Here is a 16,563-nt window from a genome sequence, read left to right on the forward strand (position 1 = left end):
GCCGTTCTGAAACACTCTTTCTGTAGAAACTGCAATTGGACATGCTAAGCGCTAAGAGGCCTACATTGGGAAAAAGAATATCTTCAAATAAAAACTACACAGATGCATTCTGTGAAACTTATTTCTGATCTGTAAATTCAGTTAACAGAGATAAAATATATTTTTGATTGAGCTGTTATGAAACACTCTTTTTGTAGAAAATGCAAGTGGAGATTCGGAGCGCTAAGAGGGTAATAGTGGAAAAAGGAATGTCTTCAAATATAAACTACACAGAATCATTCGGTGAAACTTCTTTCTGATCTGTGCATTCAGCTAACAGAGTTAAAACATACTTTTGATTGAGCACATCTGAACACTCTTTCTGTAGAAAATGCAACTGGACATTTGGAGCGCTAAGAGCGTAGTAGTGGAAAAAGGAATATATTCAAATATAAACTACACAGAAGCATTCTGTGAAACTTCTTTCTGATCTGAGCATACAGCTAACAGAGTTAAACCATACTTTTGATTGAGCAGTTTTGAAACACTCTGTCTGTAGAAAATGCAACTGGACATTCGTAGCGCTAAGTGGGTAATAGTGGAAAAAAGAATATGTTCAAATATAAACTACACAGAAGCATTGTATGAAACTTCTTTCTGTTCTGTGCATTCAACTAACAGTGTTGAACCTTACTTTTGATTGAGCCGTTCTGAAACACTCTTTCTGTAGAAACTGCAATTGGACATTCTGAGCGCTAAGAGGCCTATATTGGGAAAAAGAATGTCTACAAATAAAAACTACACAGAAGAATTGTGTGAAACTTCTTTCTGTTCTGTTTGTTCAACTAAAAGAGTTGAACCTTAGTGTTGATTGAGCCGTTCTGAAACACTCTTTCTGTAGAAATTGCAAGTGGAGATTCGGAGCGCTAAGAGGGTAATAGTGGAAAAAGGAATGTCTCCAAATATAAACTACACAGAATCATTCTGTGAAACTTCTTTCTGATCTGTGCATTCAGCTAACAGAGTTAAACCATACTTTTGATTGAGCAGATCTGAACACTCTTTCTGTAGAAAATGCAACTGGACATTTGGAGCGCTAAGAGAGTAGTAGTGGAAAAAGGAATATATTCAAATATAAACTACACAGAAGCATTCTGTGAAACTTCTTTCTGATCTGAGCATTCAGCTAACAGAGTTAAACCATATTTTTGATTGAGCAGTTTTGAAACACTCTGTCTGTAGAAAATGCAACTGGACATTCGTAGCGCTAAGGGGGTAATAGTGGAAAAAAGAATATGTTCAAATATAAACTACACAGAAGCATTGTATGAAACTTCTTTCTGTTCTGTGCACTCAAATAACAGAGTTGAACCTTACTTTTCATTGAGCCTTTCTGAAACACTCTTTCTGTAGAAACTGCAATTGGACATTCTGAGCGCTAAGAGGCCTCTATTGGGAAAAATAATATCTTCAAATAAAAACTACACAGAAGCATTGTGTGAAACTTATTTCTGATATGTTCATTAAGCTAACAGAGTTAAACCATACTTTTGATTGCGCAGTTCTGAACACTCTTTCTGTAGAAAATGAAAGTGGACATTCGGAGCGCTAAGAGGGTAATAGTGGAAAAAGGAATATATTAAAATATAAACTACACAGTAGCATTCTGTTAAAATTCTTTCTGTTCTGTGCATTCAACTAACAGAGTTGAACCTTACTTTTGATTGAGCCGTTCTGAAACACTCTTTCTGTAGAAAGTGCAATTGGACATGCTAAGCGCTAAGAGGCCTACATTGGGAAAAAGAATATCTTCAAATAAAAACTACACAGATGCATTCTGTGAAACTAATTTCTGATCTGTAAATTCAGTTAACAGAGATAAAACATATTTTTGATTGAGCAGTTATGAAACACTCTTTTTGTAGAAAATGCAAGTGGAGATTCGGAGCGCTAAGAGGGTAATAGTGGAAAAAGGAATGTCTTCAAATATAAACTACACAGAATCATTCGGTGAAACTTCTTTCTGATCTGTGCATTCAGCTAACAGAGTTAAACCATACTTTTGATTGAGCAGATCTGAACACTCTTTCTGTAGAAAATGCAACTGGACATTTGGAGCACTAAGAGCGTAGTAGTGGAAAAATGAATATATTCAAATATAAACTACACAGAAGCATTCTGTGAAACTTCTTTCTGATCTGAGCATTCAGCTAAGAGAGTTAAACCATACTTTTGATTGAGCAGTTTTGAAACACTCTGTCTGTAGAAAATGCAACTGGACATTCGTAGCGCTAAGTGGGTAATAGTGGAAAAAAGAATATGTTCAAATATAAACTACACAGAAGCATTGTATGAAACTTCTTTCTGTTCTGTGCATTCAATTAACAGAGTTGAACCTTACTTTTGATTGAGCCGTTCTGAAACACTCTTTTTGTAGAAACTGCAATTGGACATTCTGAGCGATAAGAGGCCTATATTGGGAAAAAGAATGTCTACAAATAAAAACTACACAGAAGAATTGTGCGAAACTACTTTCTGTTCAGTTTGTTCAACTAAAAGAGTTGAACCTTAGTTTTGATTGAGCCGTTCTGAAACACTCTTTCTGTAGTAAATGCAAGTGGAGATTCGGAGCGCTAAGAAGGTAATAGTGGAAAAAGGAATGTCTCCAAATATAAGCTACACAGAATCATTCGGTGAAACTTCTTTCTGATCTGTGCATTCAGCTAACAGAGTTAAACCATACTTTTGATTGAGCAGATCTGAACACTCTTTCTGCAGAAAATGCAACTGGACATTTGGAGCGCTAAGAGAGTAGTAGTGGAAAAAGGAATATATTCAAATATAAACTACACAGAAGCATTCTGTGAAACTTCTTTCTGATCTGAGCATTCAGCTAACAGAGTTAAACCATACTTTTGATTGAGCAGTTTTGAAACACTCTGTCTGTAGAAAATGCAACTGGACATTCGTAGCGCTAAGTGGGTAATAGTGGAAAAAAGAATATTTTCAAATATAAACTACACAGAAGCATTGTATGAAACTTCTTTCTGTTCTGTGCATTCAACTAACAGAGTTGAACCTTACTTTTGATTGAGCCTTTCTGAAACACTCCTTCTGTAGAAACTGCAATTGGACATTCTGAGCGCTAAGAGGTCTATATTGGGAAAAATAATATCTTCAAATATAAACTACACAGAAGCATTGTGTGAAACTTATTTCTGATATGTTCATTAAGCTAACAGAGTTAAACCATACTTTTGATTGCGCAGTTCTGAACACTCTTTCTGTAGAAAATGCAAGTGGACATTCGGAGCGCTAAGAGGGTAATAGTGGAAAAAGGAATATATTCAAATATAAACTACACAGTAGCATTCTGTGAAAATACTTTCTGTTCTGTGCATTCAACTAACAGAGTTGAACCTTACTTTTGATTGAGCCGTTCTGAAACACTCTTTCTGTAGAAACTGCAATTGGACATGCTAAGCGCTAAGAGGCCTACATTGGGAAAAAGAATATCTTCAAATAAAAACTACACAGATGCATTCTGTGAAACTTATTTCTGATCTGTAAATTCAGTTAACAGGGATAAAACATATTTTTGATTGAGCAGTTATGAAACACTCTTTTTGTAGAAAATGCAAGTGGAGATTCGGAGCGCTAAGAGGGTAATAGTGGAAAAAGGAATGTCTTCAAATATAAACTACACAGAATCATTCGGTGAAACTTCTTTCTGATCTGTGCATTCAGCTAACAGAGTTAAACCATACTTTTGATTGAGCAGATCTGAACACTCTTTCTGTAGAAAATGCAACTGGACATTTGGAGCGCTAAGAGCGTAGTAGTGGAAAAAGGAATATATTCAAATATAAACTACACAGAAGCATTCTGTGAAACTTCTTTCTGACCTGAGCATTCAGCTAACAGATTTAAACCATACTTTTGATTGAGCAGATTTGAAACACTCTGTCTGTAGAAAATGCAACTGGACATTCGTAGCGCTAAGTGGGTAATAGTGGAAAAAAGACTATGTTCAAATATAAAGTACACAGAAGCATTGTATGAAACTTCTTTCTGTTCTGTGCATTCAACTAACAGAGTTGAACCTTACTTTTGATTGAGCCTTTATGAAACACTCTTTCTGTAGAAACTGCAATTGGACATTCTGAGCGCTAAGAGGCCTATATTGGGAAAAATAATATCTTCAAATAAAAACTACACAGAAGCATTGTGTGAAACTTATTTCTGATATGTTCATTAAGCAAACAGAGTTAAACCATACTTTTGATTGCGCAGTTCTGAACACTCTTTCTGTAGAAAATGCAAGTGGACATTCGGAGCGCTAAGAGGGTAATGGTGGAAAAAGGAATATATTCAAATATAAACTACACAGTAGCATTCTGTGAAAATTCTTTCTGTTCTGTGCATTCAACTAACAGAGTTGAACCTTACTTTTGATTGAGCCATTCTGAAACACTGTTTCTGTAGAAACCGCAATTGGACATGCTAAGCGCTAAGAGGCGTACATTGGGAAAAAGAATATCTTCAAATAAAAACTACACAGATGCATTCTGTGAAACTTATTTCTGATCTGTAAATTCAGTTAACAGAGATAAAACATATTTTTGATTGAGCAGTTATGAAACACTCTTTTTGTAGAAAATGCAAGTGGAGATTCGGAGCGCTAAGAGGGTAATAGTGGAAAAAGGAATGTCTTCAAATATAAACTACACAGAATCATTCGGTGAAACTTCTTTCTGATCTGTGCATTCAGCTAACAGAGTTAAACCATACTTTTGATTGAGCACATCTGAACACTCTTTCTGTTGAAAATGCAACTGGACATTTGGAGCGCTAAGAGCGTAGTAGTGGAAAAAGGAATATATTCAAATATAAACTACACAGAAGCATTCTGTGAAACTTCTTTCTGATCTGAGCATACAGCTAACAGAGTTAAACCATACTTTTGATTGAGCAGTTTTGAAACACTCTGTCTGTAGAAAATGCAACTGGACATTCGTAGCGCTAAGTGGGTAATAGTGGAAAAAAGAATATGTTCAAATATAAACTACACAGAAGCATTGTATGAAACTTCTTTCTGTTCTGTGCATTCAACTAACAGAGTTGAACCTTACTTTTGATTGAGCCGTTCTGAAACACTCTTTCTGTAGAAACTGCAATTGGACATTCTGAGCGCTAAGAGGCCTATATTGGGAAAAAGAATGTCTACAAATAAAAACTACACAGAAGAATTGTGTGAAACTTCTTTCTGTTCCGTCTGTTCAACTAAAAGAGTTGAACCTTAGTTTTGATTGAGCCGTTCTGAAACACTCTTTCTGTAGAAAATGCAAGTGGAGATTCGGAGCGCTAAGAGGATAATAGTGGAAAAAGGAATGTCTCCAAATATAAACTACACAGAATCATTCTGTGAAACTTCTTTCTGATCTGTGCATTCAGCTAACAGAGTTAAACCATACTTTTGATTGAGCAGATCTGAACACTCTTTCTGTAGAAAATGCAACTGGACATTTGGAGCGCTAAGAGAGTAGTAGTGGAAAAAGGAATATATTCAAATATAAACTACACAGAAGCATTCTGTGAAACTTCTTTCTGATCTGAGCATTCAGCTAACAGAGTTAAACCATACTTTTGATTGAGCAGTTTTGAAACACTCTGTCTGTAGAAAATGCAACTGGACATTCGTAGCTCTAAGTGGGTAATAGTGGAAAAAAGAATATGTTCAAATATAAATTACACAGAAGCATTGTATGAAACTTCTTTCTGTTCTGTGCATTCAACTAACAGAGTTGAACCTTACTTTGATTGAGCCTTTCTGAAACACTCTTTCTGTAGAAACTGCAATTGGATATTCTGAGCGCTAAGAGGCCTCTATTGGGGAAAATAATATCTTCAAATAAAAACTACACAGAAGCATTGTGTGAAACTTATTTCTGATATGTTCATTAAGCTAACAGAGTTAAACCATACTTTTGATTGCGCAGTTCTGAACACTCTTTCTGTAGAAAATGCAAGTGGACATTCGGAGCGCTAAGAGGGTAATAATGGAAAAAGGAATATATTCAAATATAAACTACACAGTAGCATTGTGTGAAAATACTTTCTGTTCTGTGCATTCAACTAACAGAGTTGAACCTTACTTTTGATTGAGCCGTTCTGAAACACTCTTTCTGTAGAAACTGCAATTGGACATGCTAAGCGCTAAGAGGCCTACATTGGGAAAAAGAATATCTTCAAATAAAAACTACACAGATGCATTCTGTGAAACTTATTTCTGATCTGTAAATTCAGTTAACAGAGATAAAATATATTTTTGATTGAGCTGTTATGAAACACTCTTTTTGTAGAAAATGCAAGTGGAGATTCGGAGCGCTAAGAGGGTAATAGTGGAAAAAGGAATGTCTTCAAATATAAACTACACAGAATCATTCTGTGAAACTTCTTTCTGATCTGTGCATTCAGCTAACAGAGTTAAAACATACTTTTGATTGAGCACATCTGAACACTCTTTCTGTTGAAAATGCAACTGGACATTTGGAGCGCTAAGAGCGTAGTAGTGGAAAAAGGAATATATTCAAATATAAACTACACAGAAGCATTCTGTGAAACTTCTTTCTGATCTGAGCATACAGCTAACAGAGTTAAACCATACTTTTGATTGAGCAGTTTTGAAACACTCTGTCTGTAGAAAATGCAACTGGACATTCGTAGCGCTAAGTGGGTAATAGTGGAAAAAAGAATATGTTCAAATATAAACTACAGAGAAGCATTGTATGAAACTTCTTTCTGTTCTGTGCATTCAACTAACAGAGTTGAACCTTACTTTTGATTGAGCCGTTCTGAAACACTCTTTCTGTAGAAACTGCAATTGGACATTCTGAGCGCTAAGAGGCCTATATTGGGAAAAAGAATGTCTACAAATAAAAACTACACAGAAGAATTGTGTGAAACTTCTTTCTGTTCTGTTTGTTCAACTAAAAGAGTTGAACCTTAGTGTTGATTGAGCCGTTCTGAAACACTCTTTCTGTAGAAATTGCAAGTGGAGATTCGGAGCGCTAAGAGGGTAATAGTGGAAAAAGGAATGTCTCCATATATAAACTACACAGAATCATTCTGTGAAACTTCTTTCTGATCTGTGCATTCAGCTAACAGAGTTAAACCATACTTTTGATTGAGCAGATCTGAACACTCTTTCTGTAGAAAATGCAACTGGACATTTGGAGCGCTAAGAGAGTAGTAGTGGAAAAAGGAATATATTCAAATATAAACTACACAGAAGCATTCTGTGAAACTTCTTTCTGATCTGAGCATTCAGCTAACAGAGTTAAACCATATTTTTGATTGAGCAGTTTTGAAACACTCTGTCTGTAGAAAATGCAACTGGACATTCGTAGCGCTAAGGGGGTAATAGTGGAAAAAAGAATATGTTCAAATATAAACTACACAGAAGCATTGTATGAAACTTCTTTCTGTTCTGTGCACTCAAATAACAGAGTTGAACCTTACTTTTCATTGAGCCTTTCTGAAACACTCTTTCTGTAGAAACTGCAATTGGACATTCTGAGCGCTAAGAGGCCTATATTTGGAAAAATAATATCTTCAAATAAAAACTACACAGAAGCATTGTGTGAAACTTATTTCTGATATGTTCATTAAGCTAACAGAGTTAAACCATACTTTTGATTGCACAGTTCTGAACACTCTTTCTGTAGAAAATGCAAGTGGACATTCGGAGCGCTAAGAGGGTAATAGTGGAAAAAGGAATATATTCAAATATAAACTACACAGTAGCATTCTGTGAAAATTCTTTCTGTTCTGTGCATTCAACTAACAGAGTTGAACCTTACTTTTGATTGAGCCATTCTGAAACACTGTTTCTGTAGAAACTGCAATTGGACATGCTAAGCGCTAAGAGGCCTACATTGGGAAAAAGAATATCTTCAAATAAAAACTACACAGATGCATTCTGTGAAACTTATTTCTGATCTGTAAATTCAGTTAACAGAGATAAAACATATTTTTGATTGAGCAGTTATGAAACACTCTCTTTGTAGAAAATGCAAGTGGAGATTCGGAGCGCTAAGAGGGTAATAGTGGAAAAAGGAATGTCTTCAAATATAAACTACAGAGAATCATTCGGTGAAACTTCTTTCTGATCTGTGCATTCAGCTAACAGAGATAAACCATACTTTTGATTGAGCAGATCTGAACACTCTTTCTGTTGAAAATGCAACTGGACATTTGGAGCGCTAAGAGCGTAGTAGTGGAAAAAGGAATATATTCAAATATAAACTACACAGAAGCATTCTGTGAAACTTCTTTCTGATCTGAGCATACAGCTAACAGAGTTAAACCATACTTTTGATTGAGCAGTTTTGAAACACTCTGTCTGTAGAAAATGCAACTGGACATTCGTAGCGCTAAGTGGGTAATAGTGGAAAAAAGAATATGTTCAAATATAAACTACACAGAAGCATTGTATGAAACTTCTTTCTGTTCTGTGCATTCAACTAACAGAGTTGAACCTTACTTTTGATTGAGCCGTTCTGAAACACTCTTTCTGTAGAAACTGCAATTGGACATTCTGAGCGTTAAGAGGCCTATATTGGGAAAAAGAATGTCTACAAATAAAAACTACACAGAAGAATTGTGTGAAACTTCTTTCTGTTCTGTTTGTTCAACTAAAAGAGTTGAACCTTAGTTTTGATTGAGCCGTTCTGAAACACTCTTTCTGTAGAAAATGCAATTGGAGATTCGGAGCGCTAAGAGGGTAAGAGTGGAAAAAGGAATGTCTCCAAATATAAACTACACAGAATCATTCTGTGAAACTTCTTTCTGATCTGTGCATTCAGCTACCAGAGTTAAACCATACTTTTGATTGAGCAGATCTGAACACTCTTTCTGTAGAAAATGCAACTGGACATTTGGAGCGCTAAGAGAGTAGTAGTGGAAAAAGGAATATATTCAAATATAAACTACACAGAAGCATTCTGTGAAACTTCTTTCTGATCTGAGCATTCAGCTAACATAGTTAAACCATACTTTTGATTGAGCAGTTTTGAAACACTCTGTCTGTAGAAAATGCAACTGGACATTCATAGCGCTAAGTGGGTAATAGTGGAAAAAAGAATATTTTCAAATATAATCTACACAGAAGCATTGTATGAAACTTCTTTCTGTTCTGTGCATTCAACTAACCGAGTTGAACCTTACCTTTGATTGAGCCTTTCTGAAACACTCTTTCTGTAGGAACTGCAATTGGACATTCTGAGCGCTAAGAGGCATATATTGGGAAAAATAATATCTTCAAATAAAAATTACACAGAAGCATTGTGTGAAACTTATTTCTGATATGTTCATTAAGCTAACAGAGTTAAACCATACTTTTGATTGCGCAGTTCTGAACACTCTTTCTGTAGAAAATGCAAGTGGACATTCGGAGCGCTAAGAGGGTAATAGTGGAAAAAGGAATATATTCAAATATAAACTACACAGTAGCATTCTGTGAAAATTCTTTCTGTTCTGTGCATTCAACTAACAGAGTTGAACCTTACTTTTGATTGAGCCGTTCTGAAACACTCTTTCTGTAGAAACTGCAATTGGACATGCTAAGCGCTAAGAGGCCTACATTGGGAAAAAGAATATATTCAAATAAAAACTACACAGATGCATTCTGTGAAACTTATTTCTGATCTGTAAATTCAGTTAACAGAGATAAAACATATTTTTGATTGAGCAGTTATGAAACAGTCTCTTTGTAGAAAATGCAAGTGGAGATTCGGAGCGCTAAGAGGGTAATAGTGGAAAAAGGAATGTCTTCAAATATAAACTACACAGAATCATTCGGTGAAACTTCTTTCTGATCTGTGCATTCAGCTAACAGAGATAAACCATACTTTTGATTGAGCAGATCTGAACACCCTTTCTGTTGAAAATGCAACTGGACATTTGGAGCACTAAGAGCGTAGTAGTGGAAAAAGGAATATATTCAAATATAAACTACACAGAAGCATTCTGTGAAACTTCTTTCTGATCTGAGCATACAGCTAACAGAGTTAAACCATACTTTTGATTCAGCAGTTTTGAAACACTCTGCCTGTAGGAAATGCAACTGGACATTCGTAGCGCTAAGTGGGTAAAAGTGGAAAAAAGAATATGTTCAAATATAAACTACACAGAAGCATTGTATGAAACTTCTTTCTGTTCTGTGCATTCAACTAACCGAGTTGAACCTTACTTTTGATTGAGCCGTTCTGAAACACTCTTTCTGAAGAAACTGCAATTGGACATTCTGAGGGTTAAGAGGCCTATATTGGGAAAAAGAATGTCTACAAATAAAAACTACACAGAAGAATTGTGTGAAACTTCTTTCTGTTCTGTTTGTTCAACTAAAAGAGTTGAACCTTAGTTTTGATTGAGCCGTTCTGAAACACTCTTTCTGTAGAAAATGCAAGTGGAGATTCGGAGCGCTAAGAGGGTAATAGTGGAAAAAGGAATGTCTCCAAATATAAACTACACAGAATCATTCTGTGAAACTTCTTTCTGATCTGTGCATTCAGCTAACAGAGTTAAACCATACGTTTGATTGAGAAGATCTGAACACACTTTCTGTAGAAAATGCAACTGGACATTTGGAGCGCTAAGAGAGTAGTAGTGGAAAAAGGAATATATTGAAATATAAACTACACAGAAGCATTCTGTGAAACTTTTTTCTGATCTGAGCATTCAGCTAACAGAGTTAACCATACTTTTGAATGAGCAGTTTTGAAACACTCTGTCTGTAGAAAATGCAACTGGACATTCGTAGCGCTAAGTGGGTAATAGTGGAAAAAAGAATATTTTCAAATATAAACTACACAGAAGCATTGTATGAAACTTCTTTCTGTTCTGTGCATTCAACTAACAGAGTTGAACCATACTTTTGATTGAGCCTTTCTGAAACACTCTTTCTGTAGAAACTGCAATTGGACATTCTGAGCGCTAAGAGGCCTCTATTGGGAAAAATAATATCTTCAAATAAAAACTACACAGAAGCATTGTGTGAAACTTATTTCTGATATGTTCATTAAGCTAACAGAGTTAAACCATACTTTTGATTGCGCAGTTCTGAACACTCTTTCGGTAGAAAATGCAAGTGGACATTCGGAGCGCTAAGAGGGTAATATTGGAAAAAGGAATATATTCAAATATAAACTACACAGTAGCATTCTGTGAAAATTCTTTCTGTTCTGTGCATTCTACTAACAGAGTTGAACCTTACTTTTGATTGAGCCGTTCTGAAACACTCTTTCTGTAGAAACTGCAATTGGACATGCTAAGCGCTAAGAGGCCTACATTGGGAAAAAGAATATCTTCAAATAAAAACTACACAGATGCATTCTGTGAAACTTATTTTTGATCTGTAAATTCAGTTAACAGAGATAAAACATATTTTTAATTGAGCAGTTATGAAACACTCTTTTTGTAGAAAATGCAAGTGGAGATTCGGAGCGCTAAGAGGGTAATAGTGGAAAAAGGAATGTCTTCAAATATAAACTACACAGAATCATTCGGTGAAACTTCTTTCTGATCTGTGCATTCAGCTAACAGAGTTAAACCATACTTTTGATTGAGCAGATCTGAACACTCTTTCTGTTGAAAATGCAACTGGACATTTGGAGCGCTAAGAGCGTAGTAGTGGAAAAAGGAATATATTCAAATATAAATTACACAGAAGCATTCTGTGAAACTTCTTTCTGATCTGAGCATTCAGCTAACAGATTTAAACCATACTTTTGATTGAGCAGATTTGAAACACTCTGTCTGTAGAAAATGCAACTGGACATTCGTAGCGCTAAGTGGGTAATAGTGGAAAAAAGAATATGTTCAAATATAAACTACACAGAAGCATTGTATGAAACTTCTTTCTGTTCTGTGCATTCAACTAACAGAGTTGAACCTTACTTTTGATTGAGCCTTTCTGAAACACTCTTTCTGTAGAAACTGCAATTGGACATTCTGAGCGCTAAGAGGCCTATATTGGGAAAAATAATATCTTCAAATAAAAACTACACAGAAGCATTGTGTGAAACTTATTTCTGATATGTTCATTAAGCTAACAGAGTTAAACCATACTTTTGATTGCGCAGTTCTGAACACTCTTTCTGTAGAAAATGCAAGTGGACATTCGGAGCGCTATGAGGGTAATAGTGGAAAAAGGAATATATTCAAATATAAACTACACAGTAGCATTCTGTGAAAATTCTTTCTGTTCTGTGCATTCAACTAACAGAGTTGAAACTTACTTTTGATTGAGCCGTTCTGAAACACTCTTTCTGTAGAAACTGCAATTGGACATGCTAAGCGCTAAGAGGCCTACATTGGGAAAAAGAATATCTTCAAATAAAAACTACACAGATGCATTCTGTGAAACTTATTTCTGATCTGTAATTTCAGTTAACAGAGATAAAACATATTTTTGATTGAGCAGTTATGAAACCCTCTTTTTGTAGAAAATGCAAGTGGTGATTCGGAGCGCTAAGAGGGTAATAGTGGAAAAAGGAATGTCTTCAAATATAAACTACACAGAATCATTCGGTGAAACTTCTTTCTGATCTGTGCATTCAGCTAACAGAGTTAAACCATACTTTTGATTGAGCAGATCTGAACACTCTTTCTGTAGAAAATGCAACTGGACATTTGGAGCGCTAAGCGCGTAGTAGTGGAAAAAGGAATATATTCAAATATAAACTACACAGAAGCATTCTGTGAAACTTCTTTCTGATCTGAGCATTCAGCTAACAGAGTTAAACCATACATTTGATTGAGCAGTTTTGAAACACTCTGTCTGTAGAAAATGCAACTGGACATTCGTAGCGCTAAGTGGGTAATAGTGGAAAAATGAATATGTTCAAATATAAACTACACAGAAGCATTTTATGAAACTTCTTTCTGTTCTGTGCATTGAACTAACAGAGTTGAACCTTACTTTTGATTGAGCCGTTCTGAAACACTCTTTCTGTAGAAACTGCAATTGGACATTCTGAGAGCTAAGAGGCCTACATTGGGAAAAAGAATATCTTCAAATAAAAACTACACAGATGCATTCTGTGAAACTTATTTCTGATCTGTAAATTCAGTTAACAGAGATAAAACATATTTTTGATTGAGCAGTTATGAAACACTCTCTTTGTAGAAAATGCAAGTGGAGATTCGGAGCGCTAAGAGGGTAATAGTGGAAAAAGGAATGTCTTCAAATATAAACTACAGAGAATCATTCGGTGAAACTTCTTTCTGATCTGTGCATTCAGCTAACAGAGATAAACCATACTTTTGATGGAGCAGATCTGAACACTCTCTCTGTTGAAAATGCAACTGGACATTTGGAGCGCTAAGAGCGTAGTAGTGGAAAAAGGAATATATTCAAATATAAACTACACAGAAGCATTCTGTGAAACTTCTTTCTGATCTGAGCATACAGCTAACAGAGTTAAACCATACTTTTGATTGAGCAGTTTTGAAACACTCTGTCTGTAGAAAATGCAACTGGACATTCGTAGCGCTAAGTGGGTAATAGTGGAAAAAAGAATATGTTCAAATATAAACTACACAGAAGCATTGTATGAAACTTCTTTCTGTTCTGTGCATTCAACTAACAGAGTTGAACCTTACTTTTGATTGAGCCGTTCTGAAACACTCTTTCTGTAGAAACTGCAATTGGACATTCTGAGCGTTAAGAGGCCTATATTGGGAAAAAGAATGTCTACAAATAAAAACTACACAGAAGAATTGTGTGAAACTTCTTTCTGTTCTGTTTGTTCAACTAAAAGAGTTGAACCTTAGTTTTGATTGAGCCGTTCTGAAACACTCTTTCTGTAGAAAATGCAATTGGAGATTCGGAGCGCTAAGAGGGTAAGAGTGGAAAAAGGAATGTCTCCAAATATAAACTACACAGAATCATTCTGTGAAACTTCTTTCTGATCTGTGCATTCAGCTAACAGAGTTAAAACATACTTTTGATTGAGCAGATCTGAACACTCTTTCTGTAGAAAATGCAACTGGACATTTGGAGCGCTAAGAGAGTAGTAGTGGAAAAAGGAATATATTCAAATATAAACTACACAGAAGCATTCTGTGAAACTTCTTTCTGATCTGAGCATTCAGCTAACAGAGTTAAACCATACTTTTGATTGAGCAGTTTTGAAACACTCTGTCTGTAGAAAATGCAACTGGACATTCGTAGCGCTAAGTGGGTAATAGTGGAAAAAAGAATATTTTCAAATATAATCTACACAGAAGCATTGTATGAAACTTCTTTCTGTTCTGTGCATTCAACTAACAGAGTTGAACCTTACTTTTGATTGAGCCTTTCTGAAACACTCTTTCTGTAGAAACTGCAATTGGACATTCTGAGCGCTAAGAGGCCTATATTGGGAAAAATAATATCTTCAAATAAAAACTACACAGAAGCATTGTGTGAAACTTATTTCTGATATGTTCATTAAGCTAACAGGGTTAAACCATACTTTTGATTGCGCAGTTCTGAACACTCTTTCTGTAGAAAATGCAAGTGGACATTCGGAGCGCTAAGAGGGTAATAGTGGAAAAAGGAATATATTCAAATATAAACTACACAGTAGCATTCTGTGAAAATTCTTTCTGTTCTGTGCATTCAACTAACAGAGTTGAACCTTACTTTTGATTGAGCCGTTCTGAAACACTCTTTCTGTAGAAAATGCAATTGGACATGCTAAGCGCTAAGAGGCCTACATTGGGAAAAAGAATATCTTCAAATAAAAACTACACAGATGCATTCTGTGAAACTTATTTCTGATCTGTAATTTCAGTTAACAGAGATAAAACATATTTTTGATTGAGCAGTTATGAAACCCTCTTTTTGTAGAAAATGCAAGTGGTGATTCGGAGCGCTAAGAGGGTAATAGTGGAAAAAGGAATGTCTTCAAATATAAACTACACAGAATCATTCGGTGAAACTTCTTTCTGATCTGTGCATTCAGCTAACAGAGTTAAAACATACTTTTGATTGAGCAGATCTGAACACTCTTTCTGTAGAAAATGCAACTGGACATTTGGAGCGCTAAGCGCGTAGTAGTGGAAAAAGGAATATATTCAAATATAAACTACACAGAAGCATTCTGTGAAACTTCTTTCTGATCTGAGCATTCAGCTAACAGAGTTAAACCATACATTTGATTGAGCAGTTTTGAAACATTCTGTCTGTAGAAAATGCAACTGGACATTCGTAGCGCTAAGTGGGTAATAGTGGAAAAAAGAATATGTTCAAATATAAACTACACAGAAGCATTTTATGAAACTTCTTTCTGTTCTGTGCATTCAACTAACAGAGTTGAACCTTACTTTTGATTGAGCCGTTCTGAAACACTCTTTCTGTAGAAACTGCAATTGGACATTCTGAGAGCTAAGAGGCCTATATTGGGAAAAAGAATGTCTACAAATAAAAACTACACAGAAGAATTGTGTGAAACTTCTTTCTGTTCTGTCTGTTCAACTAAAAGAGTTGAACCGTAGTTTTGATTGAGCCGTTCTGAAACACTCTTTCTGTAGAAAATGCAAGTGGAGATTCGGAGCGCTAAGAGGGTAATAGGGGAAAAAGGAATGTCTCCAAATATAAACTACACAGAATCATTCTGTGAAACTTCTTTCTGATCTGTGCATTCAGCTAACAGAGTTAAACCATACTTTTGATTGAGCAGATCTGAACACTCTTTCTGTAGAAAATGCAACTGGACATTTGGAGCGCTAAGAGAGTAGTAGTGGAAAAAGGAATATATTCAAATATAAACTACACAGAAGCATTCTGTGAAACTTCTTTCTGATCTGAGCATTCAGCTAACAGAGTTAAACCATACTTTTGATTGAGCAGTTTTGAAACACTCTGTCTGTAGAAAATGCAACTGGACATTCGTAGCGCTAAGTGGGTAATAGTGGAAAAAAGAATATGTTCAAATATAAACTACACAGAAGCATCGTATGAAACTTCTTTCTGTTCTGTGCATTCAACTAACAGAGTTGAACCTTACTATTGATTGAGCCTTTCTGAAACACTCTTTCTGTAGAAACTGCAATTGGACATTCTGAGCGCTAAGAGGCCTCTATTGGGAAAAATAATATCTTCAAATAAAAACTACACAGAAGCATTGTGTGAATCTTATTTCTGATATGTTCATTAAGCTAACAGAGTTAAACCATACTTTTGATTGCGCAGTTCTGAACACTCTTTCTGTAGAAAATGCAAGTGGACATTCGGAGCGCTAAGAGGGTATTAGTGGAAAAAGGAATATATTCAAATATAAACCACACAGTAGCATTCTGTGAAAATTCTTTCTGTTCTGTGCATTCAACTAACAGAGTTGAACCTTACTTTTGATTGAGCCGTTCTGAAACACTCTTTCTGTAGAAACTGCAATTGGACATGCTAAGCGCTAAGAGGCCTACATTGGGAAAAAGAATATCTTCAAATAAAAACTACACAGATGCATTCTGTGAAACTTATTTCTGATCTGTAATTTCAGTTAACAGAGATAAAACATATTTTTGATTGAGCAGTTA

Source organism: Symphalangus syndactylus, chromosome 1, assembly GCF_028878055.3.
Source record: "Symphalangus syndactylus isolate Jambi chromosome 1, NHGRI_mSymSyn1-v2.1_pri, whole genome shotgun sequence".
NCBI classification, from domain to species: Eukaryota; Metazoa; Chordata; class Mammalia; order Primates; family Hylobatidae; genus Symphalangus; species Symphalangus syndactylus.